Source organism: Saccopteryx bilineata, unplaced genomic scaffold (assembly GCF_036850765.1).
Source record: "Saccopteryx bilineata isolate mSacBil1 unplaced genomic scaffold, mSacBil1_pri_phased_curated manual_scaffold_29, whole genome shotgun sequence".
In the NCBI taxonomy this organism is placed as follows: Eukaryota; Metazoa; Chordata; class Mammalia; order Chiroptera; family Emballonuridae; genus Saccopteryx; species Saccopteryx bilineata.
The window spans coordinates 110,687-132,694 of record NW_027095455.1 but is presented as its reverse complement, the minus strand read 5'-3'; the positions used below and the strand labels follow the sequence as shown (position 1 = coordinate 132,694).

At 46.7% G+C, this 22,008-nt stretch overlaps 1 protein-coding gene and 1 pseudogene across 1 annotated transcript in view; one reads left to right on the top strand and one right to left on the bottom strand.

Moving 5' to 3' along the window:
- The window catches only part of LOC136318299 (histone-lysine N-methyltransferase PRDM9-like), a 95,052-nt gene that overhangs the window by 58,350 nt on the left and 14,694 nt on the right, over positions 1-22,008 (bottom strand). The window lies entirely within an intron of this gene.
- Positions 4,597-20,898, top strand: LOC136318298 (up-regulator of cell proliferation-like; annotated as a pseudogene).

Sequence of the window (22,008 nt, the reverse complement as noted above, 5' to 3'; positions counted from 1 at the left end):
TCTAGCCCCTTTTGGGGGGATATCATAGCCAGCCTCCTAGGTCTATGGGCCTAGGAAAAGGTGCTTATAGGCTTTTCTGTGGAATTTACACCCTCTGTCTCACTTCCAGAGAAATTACTGCAAATCTGCAGGGAAAGTACGGTGCTATTCTCCCTGTGCCATAAATGATAGCACACACACATCCCAGAGAAAAAGAGGGGGGGGAATAAAAGGCCAAATTAATTCAAGAAGTTAAAGGAGGAAGTATCATTGCGCCTCTCCTTTTGCTGTGACTGTGTCAACCAGCAGTTGTTGATCAGCTTCTGAAATGAGTGTATTCTTGTGGGTACATGGTGGGTTTTGAAGAGGTCAAAGTGGAGGCGAAGCCGCTTACCATGGGTCTCCTTTGCCTTGGAGACTCATTGTCGTGGGTGCCGGGAGGAGAGAGAGTGGAGTAAAGGGAGGTGAAGGTGGTTTCAGGTAAGTAAGAATGAAGGAGAGGGAATAGGGATTGGAGACGGAGCTGAGGGTTTCTTAAGGCAGACTTTCTGCAATGGGTAGCGGCTGCTCGGAATGTTAGAAAGAAGTGTTTAGAGAAGAGCCTGCTCGTGCATTTTCTGTGAAAGAAAATTTATTTCATGTCTCATGGTCGTTGTGATGGAAGAAATAGAATTTCTCCCCTCAGTGAGCTTTGAATGTAGAAACAGGGAATCCTTCAGTGGCAAAGTTAGGTTACTTTTGTAATAAAAAACGTGCCATGGATTAGGATGAGAAGGCTGTGAGGGGAGAGAAGCATCGTGCCATTTACTTTCTGTGATTTTTCCGTTCTGTGTTCTGAGGTTTTCTGTCAGCTGTGGTCTGTGTTTGGTTGGAGCCCACTGAGTAGATGCTTTCCGCCGGCCCCGTCTGTGAGGGCGCACAGTGTGCACATGAAGACAGATGTGTCATGTCGCAGGAGGTGCCCATTGGTGTTCTTAGAACGGGTTCTTAGTCTAAGTTGGGTGACATAGCTCTCTGAGGATGAAAGTGTGTTGGACTCTGAAAAAATCTTACATGTAAATGGGGGCTCTTACCTTTAGTTATGAAGCTATGGAGTCTTCAGGGAGGTCGTTCACTTTCGTTTGGGGGGAATGGTGCCCTTTTGTGGAGTCTTCAGTCGTCAGCCTAGGGGGATGCGTTCCCACTGGTCCGACTGGGGCCCACGGTTCCCGCTGGCGTCGTAGACCCGTTGCGGAAACTTCGCGGTGGAGTCGGGGGTGTCCAGGGCGTCCCTGTGGGGGGAGAGAAGCGAGGAAGGGTTTAGGTCAGGGGGGGGAGGTCCCGGGGGAGTCTGTGGGGGCCGCAGTGGCCGAGTGGGGGAGTTGCAGGGAAGGGAGCTCGGAGACGGGGTCAGGGTGGAGTCCGGAGCACAGGTCTTGTGGGAAGGGAGAGGGTGCGGAGGAGAGGGTGGGGAGGGAGGAGAGGAGAGGCACCAGCGCAGTCCGTGAGTGTTCCAGGGAAGCAGCGGTGTGTGGGCTGTGAGGAGTATTCTTACTGGGCTGGGTCATGGGGGTGTCTCTTAGGCTGGAGTCTCATAAAGTATTGAAATGAGGTGGCCCCCCGGGGAGGCTGTTCTCAGCTGCTTGTTCCGTGGGATTATGAAATGGCATCTCTGATGCTGTCTGTGGGGATAGGGCATTGTGTATTTCGATGTCCACTGTGGGTTTTTTTCTGTTTACCTGTTTTCAAAAGTTTCCCCAGTGTTCATGTCGAGAGAGGATCCTCAGTTTGATGCCCTGTGGCTATATTCCCATAGTGAGTCTTAGGGGTTTGAGGACCTATTTGCTGTGCAGTGGTGCCTCCATGTCTGATGGTGTGATGACGACATGATTCCTGGGTCACTGGTCACTGCAATCTGTCTCTACGTCACATAGAAAGGAGAACTTGAGAAGGCTGCACCTAAGGTCTAGGAGGAATCCTGGGAGCCAAGGTGAGGGTAGGCCATTGTGATTCAGATCTCGAGAGTGAGAGATTGTCTTCCAGGCAGGTTATTTCATGTCCTGGGAATGGAGGAGGAAGCAAGGTGGAGATTGTAAGGGGCTGGGAGAGAGCAGGTGTTGAAGTGGAGTCCAGAGCAGTGAGGATTGCAGGAGTGAATGGTTCATGAGCTTGGCACTCTCCGGAGGATTTTCTTAGGTGCTTTCTATTGCATTCCCACAGTGACGACAGGGCTTGGTTATGGGGAGGATAGCTAATTCATCTAGGAAATTGTATATCTGGGGCCTGGCTGCCTACTTCTATTGACAGATTTTGAAGGTCGGCATCCCATGAAGGAGAGACTATTTGCTGTCAACACCGTTTTTGTGTGCACAGCAGAGCATTGCTGGCACCTGCCTGTGATACTTTATTTCTTTCAGGATGGTCTGTGTTCAAGTGACCGTGGTTGGCGTTAGGCAAGTTTGTGCTTTCTCAAGCTTTGTGTTTGGGTGGCACACAGTAGTAATGTATTTAGGTTTGATATCTCTGTTGCCATGTGTGTGCTTTTTAGGGGACTGTTGTGAGGCAAGGTGTATGTGAGAACACAACAGTACAGTGCTTTGTGCCCGTTTTTTGGGCCTTCACTGGTTTCTGTCACTGTGTCTGTACCTGGTGTCTGTCCCCCACCCTGTTTTTGATCATAGGGTTTGGTGCTGCAATGCACACGGAGTATGGTGATGCAGGACTTTCTGTGATTTGAATATTCATTTTGAGTCTTGAAGATGCTGTCATAGCCCATTCTGTGTATTAAATAAATACGCCCTCACCCCAGGCTTCATGTTTGGATGAATCCTGTTCTCTCCAGTCAGAATGAGCCCCATTGAGTGTCTGACTGTGGGGTTTTCCTAATTTGTGGAGACTGGATTCTGTTGGACAGAAGCGTGTGGGCCTTTGCCCCTGTGAACCATCCTGAGGGGATGCTGAGAGCTGGGAGGATCCAGAGAGGTGTGTGTGCCTCGGGGGCACTTGAAGAGTTCAGTGCTTTCACCTATGTATTAGTATTTTAAGGTTGTTGCTCTGGGTGGAATGTAGGTGGAAGACTTCATGAGTAAAAATAGGAATTTATCAAAGTATTCAGTTGTTTGGTGGTTCTCATAGGCTTTTGAATGGAATGCAGAGTGGTTGACTGAGAAGGACTAGGCTGACAGTGGAGCTATTCAAACTGTGTGGACCCTGAGCCAGTGTGTGTGCTTCCAACGCCATGATTCCTGTAGGGGGCATGTGGTGGAACCTTGAAGAAGACATTTCAGGGTAGAACAGGTGTCTCCTAGGTTGGATCTCTTGCTCTTTCTTTTTACGCAGTTTTCTATTCCAGTGGTGAGCTTGGGAGGGAAGGAGAAGTTGTAGGTCCTCTAAGAGGTGTAGGGTTAGCCATACAGGCTGCTATGCCAAGGAATGAAAAATTCCTTCAAGTCGTTCCAGGGGAAAGAAAGACATGGACTGTATAGGTGAAGAGTTGAGAGATTTTTTGAGTATACATGGGGTACATTGATATTGTAGAGATCACAGTGCTCATGGTGAGGGTCTCTGTGATTCTAGAGTGAGGGTACATTTTCCTCGGTCTAGGAAGGAAGGAAACGTTTTTGTAGGAAGAATTGTTACCTTGCTTCTGTGTCATTTTGACCATTAGGTGGGTTGTTCGTGAGGTTTCCTGATGGCCACGAGATGAGGAATGATATGTATTGATGTGATTATGAGTATGTATTTATACTTAGTGTCGTCAAGTGTGCGGGGTTGCAGTACTTATGGGAAATCAAACTGGCCTGTGACAGTGCTCTGTGTTCTTTCTGTGGATGCTTCCTGCCTGGAGGTCTATTATGTTGCCTCATGAACTTATGGCATGGTTGGATATTGCAGCATATTAAGTTTTTCTTTCTGTGTGTATTGATTGGTTTTTTGTACATTTGTTTCAGGTGTCTACCAATGTTTTCAGTTATGGATTTCCAGTATAGTCCATAAGGAATTCACATGGGTGGTGGATATTGTCCTGCGTGATCACAATTGTTTTCCTGTGGGGTGATTATTCCATGTGTCATGGTAGGATTTCTTTTCATCTTTGGACCTGTAATGAAATATCTGTGGTTGGTCTTTCTCATTCTTCATATTCCATCCCTTCATCAGTTCCAGGGTGGTCTGAATAGTATGGCTTTCCAGTGGAATGTGTGTCTGCTTAGCTTAAAGGGGTTTTGTCTGTTGGCTTGAATGTTTTGAAGACATTTTAAATAATGTTTGTCTTTAAATGTGAAAATAAGCTATCTCTGTTTTAAATGTTGGTGAAGTCTGGATTCACAAACTGGTGAATGAATGGAAAGTTTTGTAAAATATCATGGCTGATAGATATGTAAATTCCGAACTGCCCTCTTGATGTTCCGCTTATCTGTCAGAACTCACCCTTACTGGACTATTGCCCCTGAGACAGAGGAATTCCAAAAAGCTGACAAGTTGCCCCAAGGAGGGGCTCCGGACACACCAGGACTTTTGATTCAACACCCACATGCTCCAAGCCCCCAAGGAGGAGCATTCCGGACATACCAGGACTTTTGTCTCAGTATCCCCTCAGGCTCTCCCAAACACTATATAACAGGGCCAAACTATGGCCCCATGGGCCACATGCGGCCCCCTGAGGCCATTTATCCGGCCCCGCTGCACTTCCGGAAGAGGTACCTCTTTCATTGGTGGTCAGTGAGAGACGCAAAGCATGGCATTACTCACATACAGTACTACTTCCAGTGACGTGGATGCACGCCTCACGCCTCCGGAAGCACGTCACATCACTTGTTACATCTAGCAGTGACAAATATGGAACCGGACATTGACCATCTCATTAGCCAAAAGCAGGCCTGTAGTTCCCATTGAAATACTGGTCAGTTTATTGATTTAAATTTACTTGTTCTTTACTTTAAATATTGTATTTGTTCCTGTTTTGTTTTTTTACTTTAAAATAAGATGTGCAGTGTGCATAGGGATTTGTTCATAGTTTTTTTTATAGTCTGGCCCTCCAATGGTCTGAGGGACAGTGAACTGGCCCCGTGTGTAAAAAGTTTGGGGACCCCTGCTATATAACTTGCCCCTAGTCTGTAACTGGTGCTCTTCTCCCCCAGGAGAAGTGCCCGGCAGGGTTCCTTTCTTCCTTTCAATAAAGCCTGTTACTCTGGTCTTTCGGATTCCCATGGATTCCAACATTTGGTGCCGAAACCCGGGACAGGGTACTAACTGCCTGGATGATCCCTCTTTGCCGTCCAAACTTACAACCAGGGAAACAATGGGCAGCAGCAGCTCGTCCTGGGCTTACTCCCTGATTCTGTTTGGACGTGTAATTGTAGGTTGATTGGCCGGCAGTCTAACCCTGTCCTAAATCTCTGCTGGACCAGAAGGTAAGGAGTTTCTCCCTTCCCCTTCCCCGGTTGGCCTCTAAATTTCTCTCTAAAAACACCCCTTCCTGGTCGGATGGTTTTCTGACACACCTCACGTTTTGAGGGGTTTGACTTTCAGTCTCAGTGGACTGCACGGAAGACTAGCCAAACCTCTCCACTCTCTCGGACTTCTCGTCCTCGGAGCTCCCTGACAGGTGGTGACGACCTCTATCAGGGACGACTACCCCACATGGGGATTCTCTCCTCTTGGGACAGTGACAAAAGGTGGGGACGTCCCCTCTTGCTCACCTGTCTCCACTATGGGCTCTTCAGGCCAGCTTCTTTCTCTTTGGGGAAAGAAGTTAAAAAATTTTTAACTGGTTCAGTTGTTTTCTTTTGGTGAGGTTGCTTTTTATCCTTGTTACAAAAGTAGTACCTGTATATGTTCTCTGCAGAGAGTGAAGAGAAGACTGTCAACTCCCATTTTTATCTGCAGTGGGTTCAGGTGAATTCAGTTACTCGGTGCTCTGGCTGTGAAGGGCTGAAGCAGCCATGAGCACAGTGCCCACTGTGGTTACTGTCACTCTTCTCAGAGGGGCAGAGGGTGAGACCCCAGGAACATGCTGGAATAACAAGCATAGGTCCTGAAACTTCCTCTGGGAGCCTGGACTGGATGAACACTAAGCGTCTGTTTTGCTGGTGAACTAGGTGGAGCTGCATTGCTATTCTCCGAGGGGCACTGGTTCCCAGGGGCACCAGGTCATCAGGTCTCCGGTGGGCATGCGTGTTGTATCTTGGCCCCGACCCCCCACTCATAGCATCATTTCACAGGCCTTGTGGTTTTATTAAATAAGAACATGCTTTTATTTAAACGAATTAAAATAAGACCACATAAACTGATACACTACACAGAAATAAACTAACCACTATTAAAGTTTTAAACTTTTTATTTAGAGATATTTTCTGCTTAGAGGTAAATGACAAGTATAAAAATTCCCCTTATCCAGAGTGTCTTATTCTTGACATTTTTTACTGTTCTCATTTATCTCTCTCTCTTGCTGTCTGTGTACACACACGCGTGCACATATAAATACAAATGGATGTAAATTTTTCTTAAGCGTCTCTTTCCTAAGAATCCTTCAGTGTCTCTTTCCTAAGAATAGAGATATTTTTGCATAAGCACAGTATAGTTGTCAAAATCAGTAAATTTAACACTGATAACACACAGGTTTCAATTTGGTCAGTAGACCATATAATTTGTTCCTTAACTTCAAGATCCAGTCTAGGGTTAGGCATTGCGTTTTGTTTTCTTGTCCCTTCAGCACCCTTAATCTGGAACAGTTCTTCAGTTTTTTCTTGGTTGTCTATTATGACCTTCATACTATTGGAAAATACAGTTTTCTCCCCGTCTAGCATGAAATTTCATTTTGGATTTGTCCACACGATTAGATCCAGGTTCTACATTCTTAGCCAGAATTCAGCTCAGGTAATGCTAGGTCCTTCCATAGGGGACCACAGTAGGGGCACCCGTTGTCACTGGTTTGAGCACCCAGTGAAGTGTAATTGCTGGGTTCTATTCTACCTTACTGAAACCTCATGGTAAGCGATCCATGAGGAAACATGTTAAGACTTGGTGAAGACCTTGTTTCCCGTCAGCATTTCTATCCAGGACTGCTGGGCGTTTCCTGATGGTGGTGGTGGCATGCAGTGCTCTGCTGGTGGCCACAGCTGCACAGCAGCGCTCCTTAGGGCGAGAACCCTCTGCCCCTGTCCTCCCACCCCGTTTGTTCATCTGCCTGGTGTATACACTCATTAATTCCTGTTTTTCAATAGCTTTTAATTAAATGTTGTATTTAATTATGTTCATGCTCAAAGTGTCCCAAACATGACAGTGGGAATCCCTTCGGGCTGGTTGCTGTGTGCTCTGACATGCCCCAGCACTTTTTTAAGGAGTTTGTATTTTCTGAAGTCAGATGCTTAGCCTCATCCAGTTCTTTTCCAGACCAGGCCTGGCATCAGGCATTTCTCCACAGAGACCAGTGTGTTTTAGTGTGGAGTGATATTAAAGGGTGCTTGGTGTGCTCGTTGCTACTCCGGCCCTTTCAGTGGAGCGGCCTGGAAATCCATGCGTGCATACACAAACACGCATGCACACGTGGACATGAGCGTGCGTGCAGAGATCACGAGTTCACACTTGGACCTCCAGTCCCAGTGCAGCACTGTGAGTGCTTTGTCCGGCTTCCTCCACTCCTTATCTGTGTGTCCTTGCACCTTGGCTCCTGACCAGCTTGCACATTTACTCGTTCCTATGACATACCTAAAAATAGTTGATTCTAAAGTGGACCGTACTTATCAAACGTACTTAGAAGAATTCAGGACCATCCCTCCCTGCCCACATTGTCTACTTCTGATGAACACCCTCTGAGTCGACCTGTAGATAAATAGGGTCAGTTTTATCAAATCGTCCGCACACTCTGCACACTCTAACCTGACTTCCCCACTAACACCATTCCACAACGTCCTATCGGCATGCTTTTTGCTACAAAGCAAGATCCACGTAGACTGTTCTGTAATGGTTGTAGAATAAGACTGTACCTGAATTCCGTGTTACTGGATTTGATTTTAAAAAGTGTCCAGTTTTTTTGCTATGCTATATAAAACTCGCACCAACATCTTTGTAACTAAATCTTAATTTTAATTATTTCCTTAGGGTAGAAGTGGAATTACTGGTCAGAGGGTATGTATACTTTTATGTTTTTCTGAGTGGGCTGTGTTTATGCTCTGGCTCATAGTGTCTGGGATTGCTGGTTCTTCTAGACCGATGCTTTCTCAATGTGGCTGCACATCAGAACAACCAAGGGCACTTTCAGAAGCAGTGGTGTCCTGGTCCAGACTCAGGACCTCTGAGATTCTTGTTTTGAGGATCTGGGGTGCGATCAGGATTGGTAGTTTTCATAGGCTCATCCAAGAGATTTTGATATGCAGCCAACTGGAAAGGAAAAAAAGTGTTATTTCATTGTTTTAATTGTAACGTTCTTCTGAAATTATTACAGACAGTCAGATTTGGGAGAAGTGGCCCCTGAAATAAAAACATCTGAGAGACAAGCAGCTGTGGCCATTGCAGGTAAAGTTGGACTTGGGCTCCCAGCAAAGCAGATACCTTTCTTCTGTCCCCTTGGGGTTCTGGATTCCAGCCTCAGCCTGGCCTGGGGAACATGGACCTTGAGAGCAAATCCACATAAGGCTTTGATTTTCCTTTTACAAGAATATCCTGTCTAGGTGTCTTTTTTTTATTATTCATTTGGAGGGGGGGGTCAGGAAGTAAGCATTAACTCCCATATGTGCCTTGACCAGGCAAGCCAGGGGTTTCAAGCCAGTGATCTCAGCATTTCCAGGTCGACGCTTTATCCACTGCGCCACCACAGGTCAGGCTAGGTCTGTGTTCGGCAAACTCATTAGTCAACAGAGCCAAATATCAACAGTACAACGATTGAAATTTCTTTTGAGAGCCAAATTTTATAAACTTAAACTATATAGGTAGGTACATTCCTTATCGAGGTACCATCTGCATGTGGTATTTTGTGGAAGAGCCATACTCAAGGGGCCAAGGAGCTGCATGTGGCTCGTGAGCCGCAGTTTGCCAACCAAGGGGCTAGGTGTCTTTTAAACTTCCCTTAATATTCAAAGTGGGATTTAGTTTTAAAACAGGTGATGATCGCACTGCTCACCTGGACACACTCTGTTTGAATGTGTTATGTCTGCTTACCCAAGATGTGTCCAGGGTGACTGAGTAGTTCCTAAGCTCTAAGCACTTCTGAGAGGGAAAGGCGTGTCTTGTTGGGACAACAGGTATAAAGTGGAACTGTCCTGATTAGACTGGGGCTTCTGGTCTTTCTGGTCATGGTCCCCAGAAGCAGTTTTTGCTCCTATGGAGATTGTGGGGTGGGGCTGTAGCAGCTCCTCTAGACTTCAGCTTTAAGTTTTGGACACACTCCAGAAATCTTTCTCTTATTGATTCATTTTCAAGGTGAATTTCATTAACCTGGTGCTTCACCAAATGAATGTGTTCTATTGGATATTAATAGTGTTATACAAAAATAACCCCACAAAATACACAAATAAGTTTGTGTTAATCACTTTTGCTATGGGTTGTTGTTTTTTTTACAGGGACAGAGAGAGAGAGTCAGAGAGAAGGATAGATAGGGACAGACAGACAGGAATGGAGAGAGATGAGAAGCATCAATCATCAGTTTTTTGTTGTGACACCTTAGTTGTTCATTGATTGCTTTCTCATATGTGCCTTGACCATAGGCCTTCAGCAGACCGAGTAACCCCTCGCTCGAGCCAGCGACCTTGGGTCCAAGCTGGTGAGCTTTTTGCTCAAGTCAGATGAGCCCACGCTCAAGCTGGCGACCTCGGGGTCTCGAACCTAGGTCCTTCTGCATCCCAGTCCGATGCTCTATCCACTGCGCCACTGCCTGGTCAGGCCCTTTTTGCTACGTTTTATTAAATATTTATTCAATGAGATACTATTTCACACCCTATGTAATGCTTACTACCAAAAAACAAGAGAAATGTTGGTCACGATGTGGAGAAATTTGTGCATGGTTGGTAGGTGTGTAAAATGTTGCAGCTGCTGGGAACTGGGGATGGGGGTTGCTGCAGGGGTGGGGAGGAGAGGTGAAGCAAGCTGCTTAATGGGAACACAGTTTCCTTTCCAGTGATGGAAATGTTGTGGAGCTAGATGGGTAAGAAGTAGGGACCGCACAACTTTGTGACTAGATGGATAAGAAGCAGGGACCGCACAACTTTGTGACTTTACTAAATGGCACAGAATTACTCACTATAAAATGTTCTTCTTCCCCAGAGTTTTTTTCTTTTTTGTTAAAATACCATAAAATAATGTTTACTATCTTAACCATTTCTAAGTATTCAGTTTAGTGATGAAATACATTCACTTTGTTGTGCAGCCATCAACACTGTCCGTCCCACAACTTGACTCATCTTGTCAATAGAAGTTTTATCCTATTCAATTATAATGTCCATTCTCCTCTCCCCCAGCCCGTGGCACTCACCATTATACTTTCTGTGTTTATGATTTGACTTCTCTGGGTACATTCTGTACATGGACTCGTACCATGTTTGTCTTCCGGTGACTGGCTTATTTCTCTCAGCACAGGGTTTGTCTGTGCTGCACCATTTTGTAGAACCTTGTTCCATTTAGAGGCTGAATAACATGCCATTAAACATACAGACCACATTTTATTTGTCCGTTTGTTCGCTGGTGGACATTCAGGTTGTTTCTGTGTTTTAGCTGTGGTGAATAACGATGTGAACGTGGGTGTGCAGATATCTCTTTGAGACCTTGTAGTCAATCTTTTGGAGGAATCTACCAAAGGTGGAATTGTTGGGACAGATGATAGTTCTAACTTGCTGATGAGGCCGTGTGTATGTTTTTCTTCCAGATCTGGAATGGAGAGAAATGGAAGGAGATGACTGCAAGCTTCAGTATGGAGGTGGAGACCACAGGGCTTGGTGTTGGATTGGGGTGGGGAAAGAGAGAGGGAACAGGCACAGTGAAAACGAATTGGTGTGTCATGGCTGATAGCTCTGTTGGTTGGAACATCGTCCTGATGCACAAGGGTTGCAGGTTCCATCCTTGGTCGGGGCACATACAGGAACTGATCAATGTTTCTGTCTCTCTCTTCCTCTCTCTCAGTAAATCATTAAATAAAATTTTAAAAATAACTGTAGTTGTATATTTTGAAAAATTGGGAGTACTCTGTCTCAATAAGTAGCAGAGAGGATTCTGAGTTTAGCTTAAACTGGTGTGAGTCCCAGGCATGTGGCTTGATTGACATTTGTTTTCCTTTGCTTTTGTAGATGGTCCGAATGAGGCTCAGGACAGTGACTTTCCAACAGGTATGTGTTTTCTGTCTTGTTTCCTGTCACTGCTACAACTTCCTGTCCTGTTGAAGAAAGACAGCATCCATGCTGGTGGTCCCCACACCTAGCTGCATCAAAATCATGTCTAGTCCACTAACTTTTTTTTTTAATTTTAGTGAGAGGAGAGGAAGTAGAGACAGACTCCCGCATGCACCCTGACAGGGATCCACCCAGCAAACCCCCTAGGGGGCAGTGCTCTGCCTATCTGGGGCAACTGGAGCCATTTTTTAGTGGCTGAGGCGGAGGGGCCAACTTGCTCTAATCTAGCCATGTCTGTAAGAGGGGTGGAGAAGAGAGAGAGAGGTGAGAGGGAGGGGATGGAGAAGCAGATGGATGCCTCTTTTGTGTGCTCTGATTGGGAATCGAACCTGGGATTTCCACATGCCGGGCCGATACTTGACCACTGAGCCAACTGGCCAGAGCCACTAACTCTTTATATCAATTACATATTAATAATATTGCCAGAAAAAGCAAACCCCTGGAAGCTACTACAGTATAGAGCAGTGTTTCCCAACCTTTTTTGTGCCATGCCCCACCTTAACCTTTCTAAAATTTTTATGTCCCCCCCTATGTAACATACATAATTTTTAACATTAAAAAATTGATTTGTTCACTTAATAAACATAAATGATAGGTTCTAGGAAGAAATCACTATGAAATTGTTAACAAAACACAGTAAGTAAAATTTTAAAACATATAAGGAAAAACAGAAATTTAAATTCCAAATAATTTTAACACAGATTTTTCTATATTAATTTATTATTTTAATTTAGTGTGATCCTTGCACTTGATGCTTGCTGCACAGAGATTTTATATTAGGTTCCAATTTGGTTAGCTTTAGTCTCAAGTCTCCACATTGTGTTATATCCAGCTGATTTCTTTTTTTTTTTTTTACCAGTAAATCATTTACAGCACTAAATCCACATTCAGCTAAAAATGAAGATGGAAACGGTAGCAATAGTTTTCTTGCACATTTGGTTGAATTTGGGTATTTGATTTCTGTTTCCTCACAAAGCCATGCCATCACTCCTTTGATATTAAATAAAGTTTTAACTGACTCATCATTTTGCAATTCTGCAAGTTCTTCTTGATACTGCATATTTGATATATCAGACAAATCCACTAACATTGGCTGCATCATCCATGTTGGGAAATCAATTTGTTTTAAATCAGAAAATCTTTCTTTTAAATCAGCCGATAGAATATTCAAATGATTGACAATAACAAGTAAAGCGGTATCAGTTACTTCCCATTTTTGGAGCCAATGAAACTGTTTAAAGTTTTTGTTGTTAATATGTTTCTGACATAACTCAATATTGGTAATGAAACCAAATATCTTTGCTTTTGCATTGACAAGAGTTTTATTTGTTCCTTGAAGTTGCTTATTTAATATATTTAGTTTTTCAAAGATATCGGCTAAATAACTCACAAATGCTTTACCATCTATTGTTAACAGATACTTCATTTCAGGTTTGTCGCTTAAATAATCACTAAGAGTATGAAACAGTTCCATAAATCTTTTCAAACAGTTTCCTTTAGATAGCCATCTGACTTCAGTATGAAGTAAAAGTCTCACATGGTCTTCATTTTGTTCTTCACAAAATAGCTTGAAAAGATGCTCACATTTGGCCCTAGCTTTAATAGCATTAACACACTTTATTACTGTATGTAATACTTCATTCAGAACAGGTGAGATGTTTTTAGCTACCAAGTTTTCCCTATGAATAACACAATGCACAAGAATCATTTCTGGATTCGCATCTTTCATCAATTTTAAGCAGCCATTTTTCTTGCCCATCATATTGGGAGCACCATCTGCAGTACAAGATGTTATACTTTTCATTGGTATATCATTGACATCTAAGTAGTTTTTTAGCTTATTATATATATCTTTGGAGGTAGTGGTGCTTTCTAATCTTTTACAGAACAACATTTCTTCAGCAAAATGTCCTTTATCAATATATCTTACGTAAGTTATCAATACTGCCTCACTGTCTCTCAAAGTTGATTCATCCATTTGCAAGGAGAATTTTCTTGTTTTCAGCTTTTCAATAAGTTGTTTTTCAATATCCTCACTCATTTCGTCTATTCTTCTGCTAACAGAATTGTTACTGAGTGGCATAGCTTTTACATCTTTGTCATCTTCTTCAAGAACCGTTTTAAGAAATGCTGATATTGACGGTTTTATTAAATTCTCTCCTATAGTGTGATTTTCTCCAGTTTTAGCGATGAATAAAGAAATTTGATAACTAGCCTCAAGAACACGATTATTAGTTGAAGTATGAGCAGTAAATAGAGACTTTAATGGTCTTTTTTCAAAATTTTTCTTTAAAGTTTTAAAGTAACTCAAATCTGAATTAATATGAGCACTATGTTTAGCCTTCAAATGTGCCTCAAGGCGACCTCGTTTCATTGATTCGTTGGTCAAGCATTGCTGACATAAAAGACAAAAAGGAATCTGCTCATCGTGAACAGCGGGTATGAACCCAAATTTTAAATATTCCTCCAAATATTGACAAGTTTTTTTCTTGCTTGCACCACTCATTTTACTATGGGCTATAATAAAAATAAGATCAATTAAAAACTAATATTAAAATATGTGTTAAAATATATTCAATGTGACATAGAGTAAATGTTTACTAAAAATTCATATTTATTTAAATGTATATAACACATTTACTACGCTACCACCACAAATCAAAAGGTATCTATATTTTTTCCACTTGACAAAATTTTCTGGAAAGTTATGCTTCTAAAATTAAAATTGTCGTGCATGCACTACTATAGCCCCAATAATATTTATAAAATATTAGTGCTTTCTAGCCCCAATGCAAGAAGTACTTAATAAAGAGGGGTTTTGTTTGTTTGTTTGTTTTTTTGTATTTTTCCGAAGCTGGAAACAGGGAGAGACAGTCAGATAGACTCCCGCATGCGCCTGACCGGGATCCACCTGGCAGAGGCCCACCAGGGGGCGATGATCTGCCCAACAGGGGGCGATGCTCTGCCCCTCCTGGGCGCCGCTCTGCCGTGACCAGAGCCACTCTAGCACCTGGGGCAGAGGCCAAGGAGCCATCCCCAGCACCCGGGTCATCTTTGCTCCAATGGAGCCTCGCTGCGGGAGGGGAAGAGAGAGACATTGAGGAAGGAGAGGGGGAGGGGTGGAGAAGCAGATGGGCGCTTCTCCTGTGTGCCCTGGCCGGGAATCGAACCCGGGACCCCTTGCACGCCAGGCCGACGCTCTACCACTGAGCCAAACAGCCAGGGCCAATAAAGAGTTTAATATTGATAAAAATAAAATCAAATACTTACCAATTATATCTATACAATATATATATGCATATTTATTAAATCAATGAGCTTTTACATCAGTTTTGACTGACACTTATTTCAAATTAACACCAACTGAATGATGTGAAACACTACAGAAGTTGCGATGGGCCGATGTCGGGAGCCTATCAACGACTGCTGGCTGACAAGGTCACAGCAGCAGAAGACCCACAACTGCTGATTGACAAAGTCACAGCAGAGATGACCAATGGCTGCGGGGTGACAAAGTCACTGCAGTGAAGACCAATGGCTGCGGGGTGACAAAGTCACCGCAAAAAGAATAGGCACAACGATACTTCCCCCTTTGACTTTTTGAATTAATCTGGCCTTATATCCCCCCTTTTCTGGGTGTGTGCTATTATTTGTGGCACAGGGATAATAGTTCCATGCTTTCCCTGTAGATTTGTAGTAATTTCTTTGGAAATGAGACAGAAGGTGTAAGTTCCACAGAAAAGCCTGTAAGCCCCTTGAACTGGGCTCATAAACATAAGAGGCTGGCTATGATATCCCTCATAAAGGGTTAAGTCTGTAGGAGAATTTCTTCTTACTAATCATGTTAGAAAGAATAGATTGTGACTTGTGAATGGGTAGGAGGCAGTGGCTGTGCACAGAGCACCTTTCGGCCTTCACTTAATTCATCATTTTTCCTCCCTAGCCTTTTCATGTGATAGAGTAGAGAAACTTTCCTTTCTTTTTGCTTATTTGATCTGCAAATAGTGGAACACTCTAAGAAGAATATAGTTAGAATTTACTAGTGTGTGAATATAGTAAATAAATAAAGTTTAACTAGACATAGAATCTTAGGTAAGGTGTTATAGAATGGCCCGTTGCGTGGCCTGGAATGGGAATGCAGTCAGCAAGAAAAGAATGTTTTGCTAAGAGAATTGTTTTATGACTGAAGGCAGTTGCTGGGCTTTCTCAGTGAGACACTCTTATGAGGTTTGCATACCTCCCCAAAAATTCTTTCTTCAGATAATGAGAGGTATGGAAGGGCATACATAGAAGCAATAGCAATTAATGTCTTCTGAAATTATGTTGCTACTAAACTATCTTGCGAGTGCACTCTGTATATCTTTAAGTAAAAGTTACTCTTAATGTTATGTCAATTTCTTAATGGAAAAGCCTTTTGTTATCTTGTGAGGAAAGTTAGGACACTGCATAAACTCAAGGCCATTTGCCTGAGCAAGCGGTGGTCATTTGCTAGTCCTTAATGATTTTGTCTGTTAATCTCTCTCTGCCCCTTGACTCACAACAACAGTAAAGTTGAGTTATTAGTTAGTACTAATCCTTTAAAAGCTTTTACCGATGTTATCGCTATTCAAGTTATTTTTTAATTATACTTTGAATGATTTGCCACCTGATTTGTAGTTTATAGATATAAATTAACTGTTATCTGGAAACATGTAAACATAGTAAAACAGAAGCAATGATTAATACCATGTAATTGTAACTTGGTGTGTGTGTATAAAAAAGAAGCTGTACTAGCATTTGGTAGAGATGCCTGGCAGTAAATGCTAACTAGAGAATAAAGAGAAAGAAAAGAATTCGGCTCTCTCACTCGATTTCGCCGACGTCGTCTCCTCCTGTGGGGCCCCTGGATCCTCCCCCGGGGCTGGACCCTGGCAGGCCAATTAGGTGAGAATAACTGCGTTGTTTAGCGAGTTTTTAAAACGTCTGGGGTTCCCCGTGGCGGACGGCACACTCCGCGGTGAACCCAGGATGAAGTTTACTTGACGATGCCAATCACCCAGTTGATATTTTGGTCTTGTCAAACGAAATTATACTTAATAATTATTTACTGCAATTATTTAAGAATTGCATTTTTTGTTAAATTTGGCACCGATATCTAGCATTGCATTTAAATGGCCCGGGGCGAAAGAGTTAAAGTTGTGTTGAGCCCATTTTCAAATTGCCCCCTTTAACTATCGAATTGCCCCCCTGTGGGGCATGGGCCCCACGTTGGGAAACACCGGTATAGAGTAACGGAGTTGGCATCTCTGGGTGTTATTTTTAACAAGTCCTTTTCAAAGTGATTCTATAGCACAGCCTGGTTTGGGAACCACTTACGGTGTGCTGGTTTCATATACAGGCCTGTGGAGAGTCATGCACTGGGCATGAGTGTGTATGTAACAGGCTTTTCTACTCTGGCTTTTCCCTGCAGCACTTAACTACCGTGCTGTTTCAGAAATACTGTAGAGACAGTCGTTCCCTGTCTGATAAGAAAATATCCCTGGTATACGGCCATACCACCCTGAATACGCCCGATCTCGGAAGAAAATATCCCTGGTTTCATTTTTCCAAGACTGAGAAACCTGAGTAACACGTATGGAGAGTTTCTTCTTCAGTGTCTCTCCCTACAAGTGCTGTTCCTGCAGCAAGTTCACCAGCTCCTGGTCGTGCTGCAGCCACACGCCCGAGAACCTGCTGAGTCCATGCAGACAGTAGGCAGCTGGTGGACCCTGCGGGGAAGTGAGACAGATGTGCCCCAGTGCTCTGACTGCTACTGGTTACCTGGGCCTGGACCTAAACCGTCCTGTGCTTCTGAGGAAACGGCCCCCATAGTTCCCAGAAGCACCTAGGGTAGCGTCACAGGGGTCGCTGCCTCTTTGGAGAAGGGAGCGGAGAGAATCCAGGAGAGCAGCAGGAATCGTGTTCATTTTGTTGACTTGTTATCATTAAAAGTGTACTAGTTACATGTAATATGAAAATTGGTAAGAGGCCATGTCCAAGACAGGGAAGTGGCCAAAACCCTTGGCATGGCTGTTGTGAGCATGCAGTGTTTGTAAGAGGCTGGATCAGAGTGGGTGATGTAAGGTGAGAACAAATAAGAGCAGAATTATGATCATCTCTAACAGAGACTTGAATACAATAAAAATTTAGATCCGTATTATTGGCTTCAGACTTGCAAAATAGTTTAGCTATGGTTTGCAGCACTCTAATAATAATTTCCTGTTTTGTTTAAATATTCTCTAATTATTTTGTAAAGAGGAAAGAACAGGAACAAGAAAATCATAGTGAATCAGTGATGGTGTCACCTGTGGCATACCGGTCACAGTGTGAGGGGACCCACTGCCAGACTGAGTGCAGGGAGAAGCACAGGATGCATGCGGGGGTGGGGGGGAGTGGAGAACGGGCTGCCCGCACCTCGGGGTGCACTCACTCCAGCCAGTTACAGTGTGAGAGGACCCACTGCCAGACCGAGTGCAGGGAGAAGCACAGGATACATGCGGGGGTGGGGATGGGGTGGGGTGGGGGAGAACAGGCTGCCCGCACCTCGGGGTGCACTCACTCCAGCCAGTTGATTTGGGCTCAGAGCTGCTGGGGCCATAGGCTGCAGGAGAAACAGATATGCAGACTTCTGTCTGAGGCCCCTGGTGTCCTGTCCTTCTCTGATGTCCACATGCCTGCCTGTGTTCAGACCTGGGTGGTGTGATTTATGTGTGTCTTGGTCTCAGGTGGCCCAGGGATCCTGCATTCTGCTCTCTGAAGGAGGCCACCCCACCCTCATGCTGGTGTTCCCTCTCTGCTTCTGCCCTGGCCCCTGCCCTGCGTGGTGAGCACTTATGTCTTCATTTCCCTCTACAGTGGAGAGGAGCCGACTGCAGGAAATGCTGTTGCTTCTGGGACTAGAGACACACCAGGTCCAGAAACTCAGCCTCCAGGACGCCCTGCAGATCAGCAGTGACAGTACGAGGAACTGGGCTCCGCAGGCTCCCAAAGATTTGCCCTGGAACTTCCTCCGGAAGCTGCAGGCCCTCCATGCCGATGCCAGGAACACCACCATGGTGCTGGATGTGCTCCCAGACACCCGGCCTGTGGAGAAGGAGAGCCAGATGGAGGAGGAGGTCATCTACTGGGACACCGCTGATGACATTTCCGCGGACATCTACTCCTTCTCGGAGCTGCCCACCCCTGACACGCCTGTGAATCCCTTGGACCTCCTCTGTGCCCTGCTGCTTTCCTCTGACAGTTTCCTGCAGCAAGAAATCATGCTGAGGATGTCTCTCTGTCAGTTCGCGCTCCCGCTCATTCTGCCCGACTCGGAGAACCACGTCCACACCTTCCTGCTGTGGGCCATGCGGGGTATCGTGCAGACATGGTGGTCACAGCCCCCAAGGGGCGTGGGCAGCCTCAGGGAGGACAGCGTGGTCTTTCCCCGGGCGCCCGCCTTCGCCTTCGTGCGCATGGAGGTCAGCAGCAACTCCAAGTCCCAGCTGCTCAATGCCGTGCTCAGCCCGGGCCACAGGCAGCGAAACTGCTTCTGGCATCGGGATATGAGCCTGGGCACCAGCCCTCGGGAGATTGCAGATGGGCTGGTGGAGATTTCCTGGTTCCTACCCAGTGGCAGGAAGGACCTGGACCTCTTCCCTGAGCCCGTGGCCTTTCTGAACCTCAGAGGCGACATTGGGTCTCACTGGCTGCAGTTTAAGCTCTTGACAGAAGTCTCCTCGGCCGTGTTCATCCTGACCGACAACATCAGTAAGAAGGAGTACAAACTGCTGTCCTCTATGAAGGGGTCAGCCACCAAGTACTACTTCATCCTGAGTCCCTACCGTGGGAAACGCAACTCCAACCTGCGGTTCCTGAACAGGCTGATCCCCGTGCTGAAAATGGACCACTCACCTGTGCTTGTGAAGGTCAGCAGCACAGACGGGGTGCGTTTCACGCGCAGGGTCCGCTCCATTGTGGCGCACGTGGCCCGGTCCCCCTGCAGGAGGGTGTCGGTGGAGGACATGGCCCACGCAGCCCGCAAGCTGGGGCTGAAGGTCGACGAGGACGGTGAGGAGTGTCAGCGGGCGAAGGACCGGATGGAGCGGATCACCAGGAACATCAAAGACTCAGACGCCTACCGGCGGGACGAGCTGAGACTGCAGGGGGAGCCGTGGAGAAAGGCAGCCCGGGTGGAGAAGGAGCTGTGCCAGGTGCAGTGGGCGGTGGACCCTCCGGACAAGCACCGGGCAGAGCTGAGCCACCGGCTGCTGGAACTTCGCACACAGCAGAGCAGCCACGACCCTGCAGGGGGCATGCAGGAGTTCATCGCGGGCATCAGCTGCCCCTCCTTAGGCGAGAGGCAGTATTTCCTGAGGTGGATGGAGTGGGGGCTGGCCTGGGTGGCCTAACCAAGGCCGAGACAGACTCCAGAGGCAGTTCTGACCCTGAGACTGAAGCAGGTTGGGGCTGGGGACCTCAGTGAGCCGCTCTGGCCGGAACCCCTGGGGGTGGAGCACTTCCTGCGGGAGATGGGGCAGTTTTATGAGGCAGAGAGCTGCCTTGTGGAGGCAGGGAAGCTGCCAGCAGGCCAGAGGCGCTTTGCCCACTTCCCAGGCTTGGCCTTGGAACTGCTGGTCCAGGGGCTGCCCCTGGAGCTGATCGATGGGAACACGCTGAGCGCCCCTCTGCGCTGGGTCACGGGGCTCTTGAAGGAGCTACATGCGCACCTGGAGAGAAGGTCACGGCTGGTGGTGGTGTCGGCGTTGGGCGTGCCTGCTACAGGGAAGTCCACTCTCCTCAATACCATGTTTGGGCTTCGGTTTGCCACAGGGAGGGGTCGTGGGCCTCGGGGGGCCTTTATGCAACTTGTTACAGTGGCTGAGTCCTTCAGCCAGGACCTGGGCTGTGACCACATCCTGGTGATAGACTCAGGGGGTTTAATAGGCGCCCCGGCCACGGCTGGGGAGCGCTTTGAGCTGGAGGTCTCCCTGGCCACTCTGATTATGGGGCTGAGCAACGTCATTGTGGTCAGTTTAGCTGAAACAAGGGACATTCCACCTGCTGTGGTGCATGCTTTTCTGAGGCTGGAGAAAATGGGGCACGTGCCTAACTACCAGTTTGTGTACCAGAACCTTCACGACATGTCTGTCCCCGGCCCGAAGCCTCGGGAGAGGAGGCCACTGCTGGAGCACCCTGCTGATGTGAACAGAGCTGCCGCCCAGGTGGACAGACAGGGAGAGGGTCTCCGGACGCTAGCATACCTGACCTTTTGTGACCCAGAGAAGCAGCACGTATGGCACATCCCTGGCCTTTGGAGTGGAGTGCCTCCCATGGCTGCCGTGAGCTTGGGGTACAGTGAAGCCATTTTTGAGTTGAAGAGGTGCCTGCTGGAGAACATCAGGAACGGCCTGTCCAACCCCAACCAGAACGTTCAGCAGCTCATCGAGCTGGTGAGCCAGCTGTGAGTTGCAGCTGGTCTGAGGGGTGTCCACCTGGGGTTGGCATCTGAGAGGGCTGGTGCCCTGCCTATATGAGAAGGTAGAAAGGCAAAAGACGGGGCCTGGCGTTTCCTGAGCAGTGGTGAAAGAGGCTGTTGGGGGTGTAGCAGCCCTGCAGTCAGGTACAGACAAGAGCTCTGTCTCAGCTCCGTGGGTGACCCCTGCAGTGGGGTCTCTTTCATCTGTTTCTGGAGCAGAGGGGTGCCCTCTATCACTGCAGTTGGGCACACGGGTCTCCAGGAGAGGGGTAGGGAAGGGGCCCTAGGAATCAGACAGACCTTCCTGGCAAGCCCAGCATCAGTGGGTTGATGCAGCTCGTTCAGTGAATGCCTATGTGGGCAAGTCTATTTATTGACTGACCGTGAAGCCCGCCCCAACCCCACCCTGCTCGTTCTTCTGTGTCCTACACCCCACAGCACGTTGTGTACACCTCCCACGGCACGACCATGTGCATCGTGACTTACCTGGTCACACATATGCCCCTCCCCAGACAGTGAGCTCCTTGAGAGCAGGGGCTGTGTGTTCCCTGTCACCCCAGGGCCTGGTACACTGTGGGCGCTTTAATAAATGTTTGTGAAACAAATGAATGCACAAATGAGAGTAATAGGCGGTTCCTCTCTGACCCTAATGTTCATGTTTCCTCCAAAAGGACCAGTGTCTTCTGAGGGAGGGGTGCATGCTGGGCCCTGAAAGAAGACCAATTCTTCAGGCTGTTAACTGGGAAACTGAGCTAACTGTCCTTGTAGTAGCTCCAAAGTGCCTCCATCACTGTCCCATTCTGTAGGTGAGGACGGGCCCAGAGCAGCAGACCTGTGTGGGCAGTGAGCCGAGAGGGAGCCGCTGCCCTCAGTGCTGCCTCTCTACGTCCCACACTCCCAGGGCAGCAGGCTCACCCCCTAGGCCCTCGGTGCCAGCCCTTCACTTCCCTGCACTGCTCCTGACATGGGCCCCCCTGCTGCCATTCGAGCCAGAATTTGAGGTCCTTCCCTGTCTTTTCTCCAGCTGAAGTCCTGACCTGCACTAGCCCTCACCAAGGTGACCTCACTGAGCCTCAGAACCCAGTTCCAGCTGTGTCACTAGCTCTGTGAATCTCAGCTGAGGCCTTGGGGCCTCCCTGCTTTGTGGTTACAGGAAAACTTGGCCTCAAGGTGGTGATCAAGAGCTCTCTGTGTCCCTTT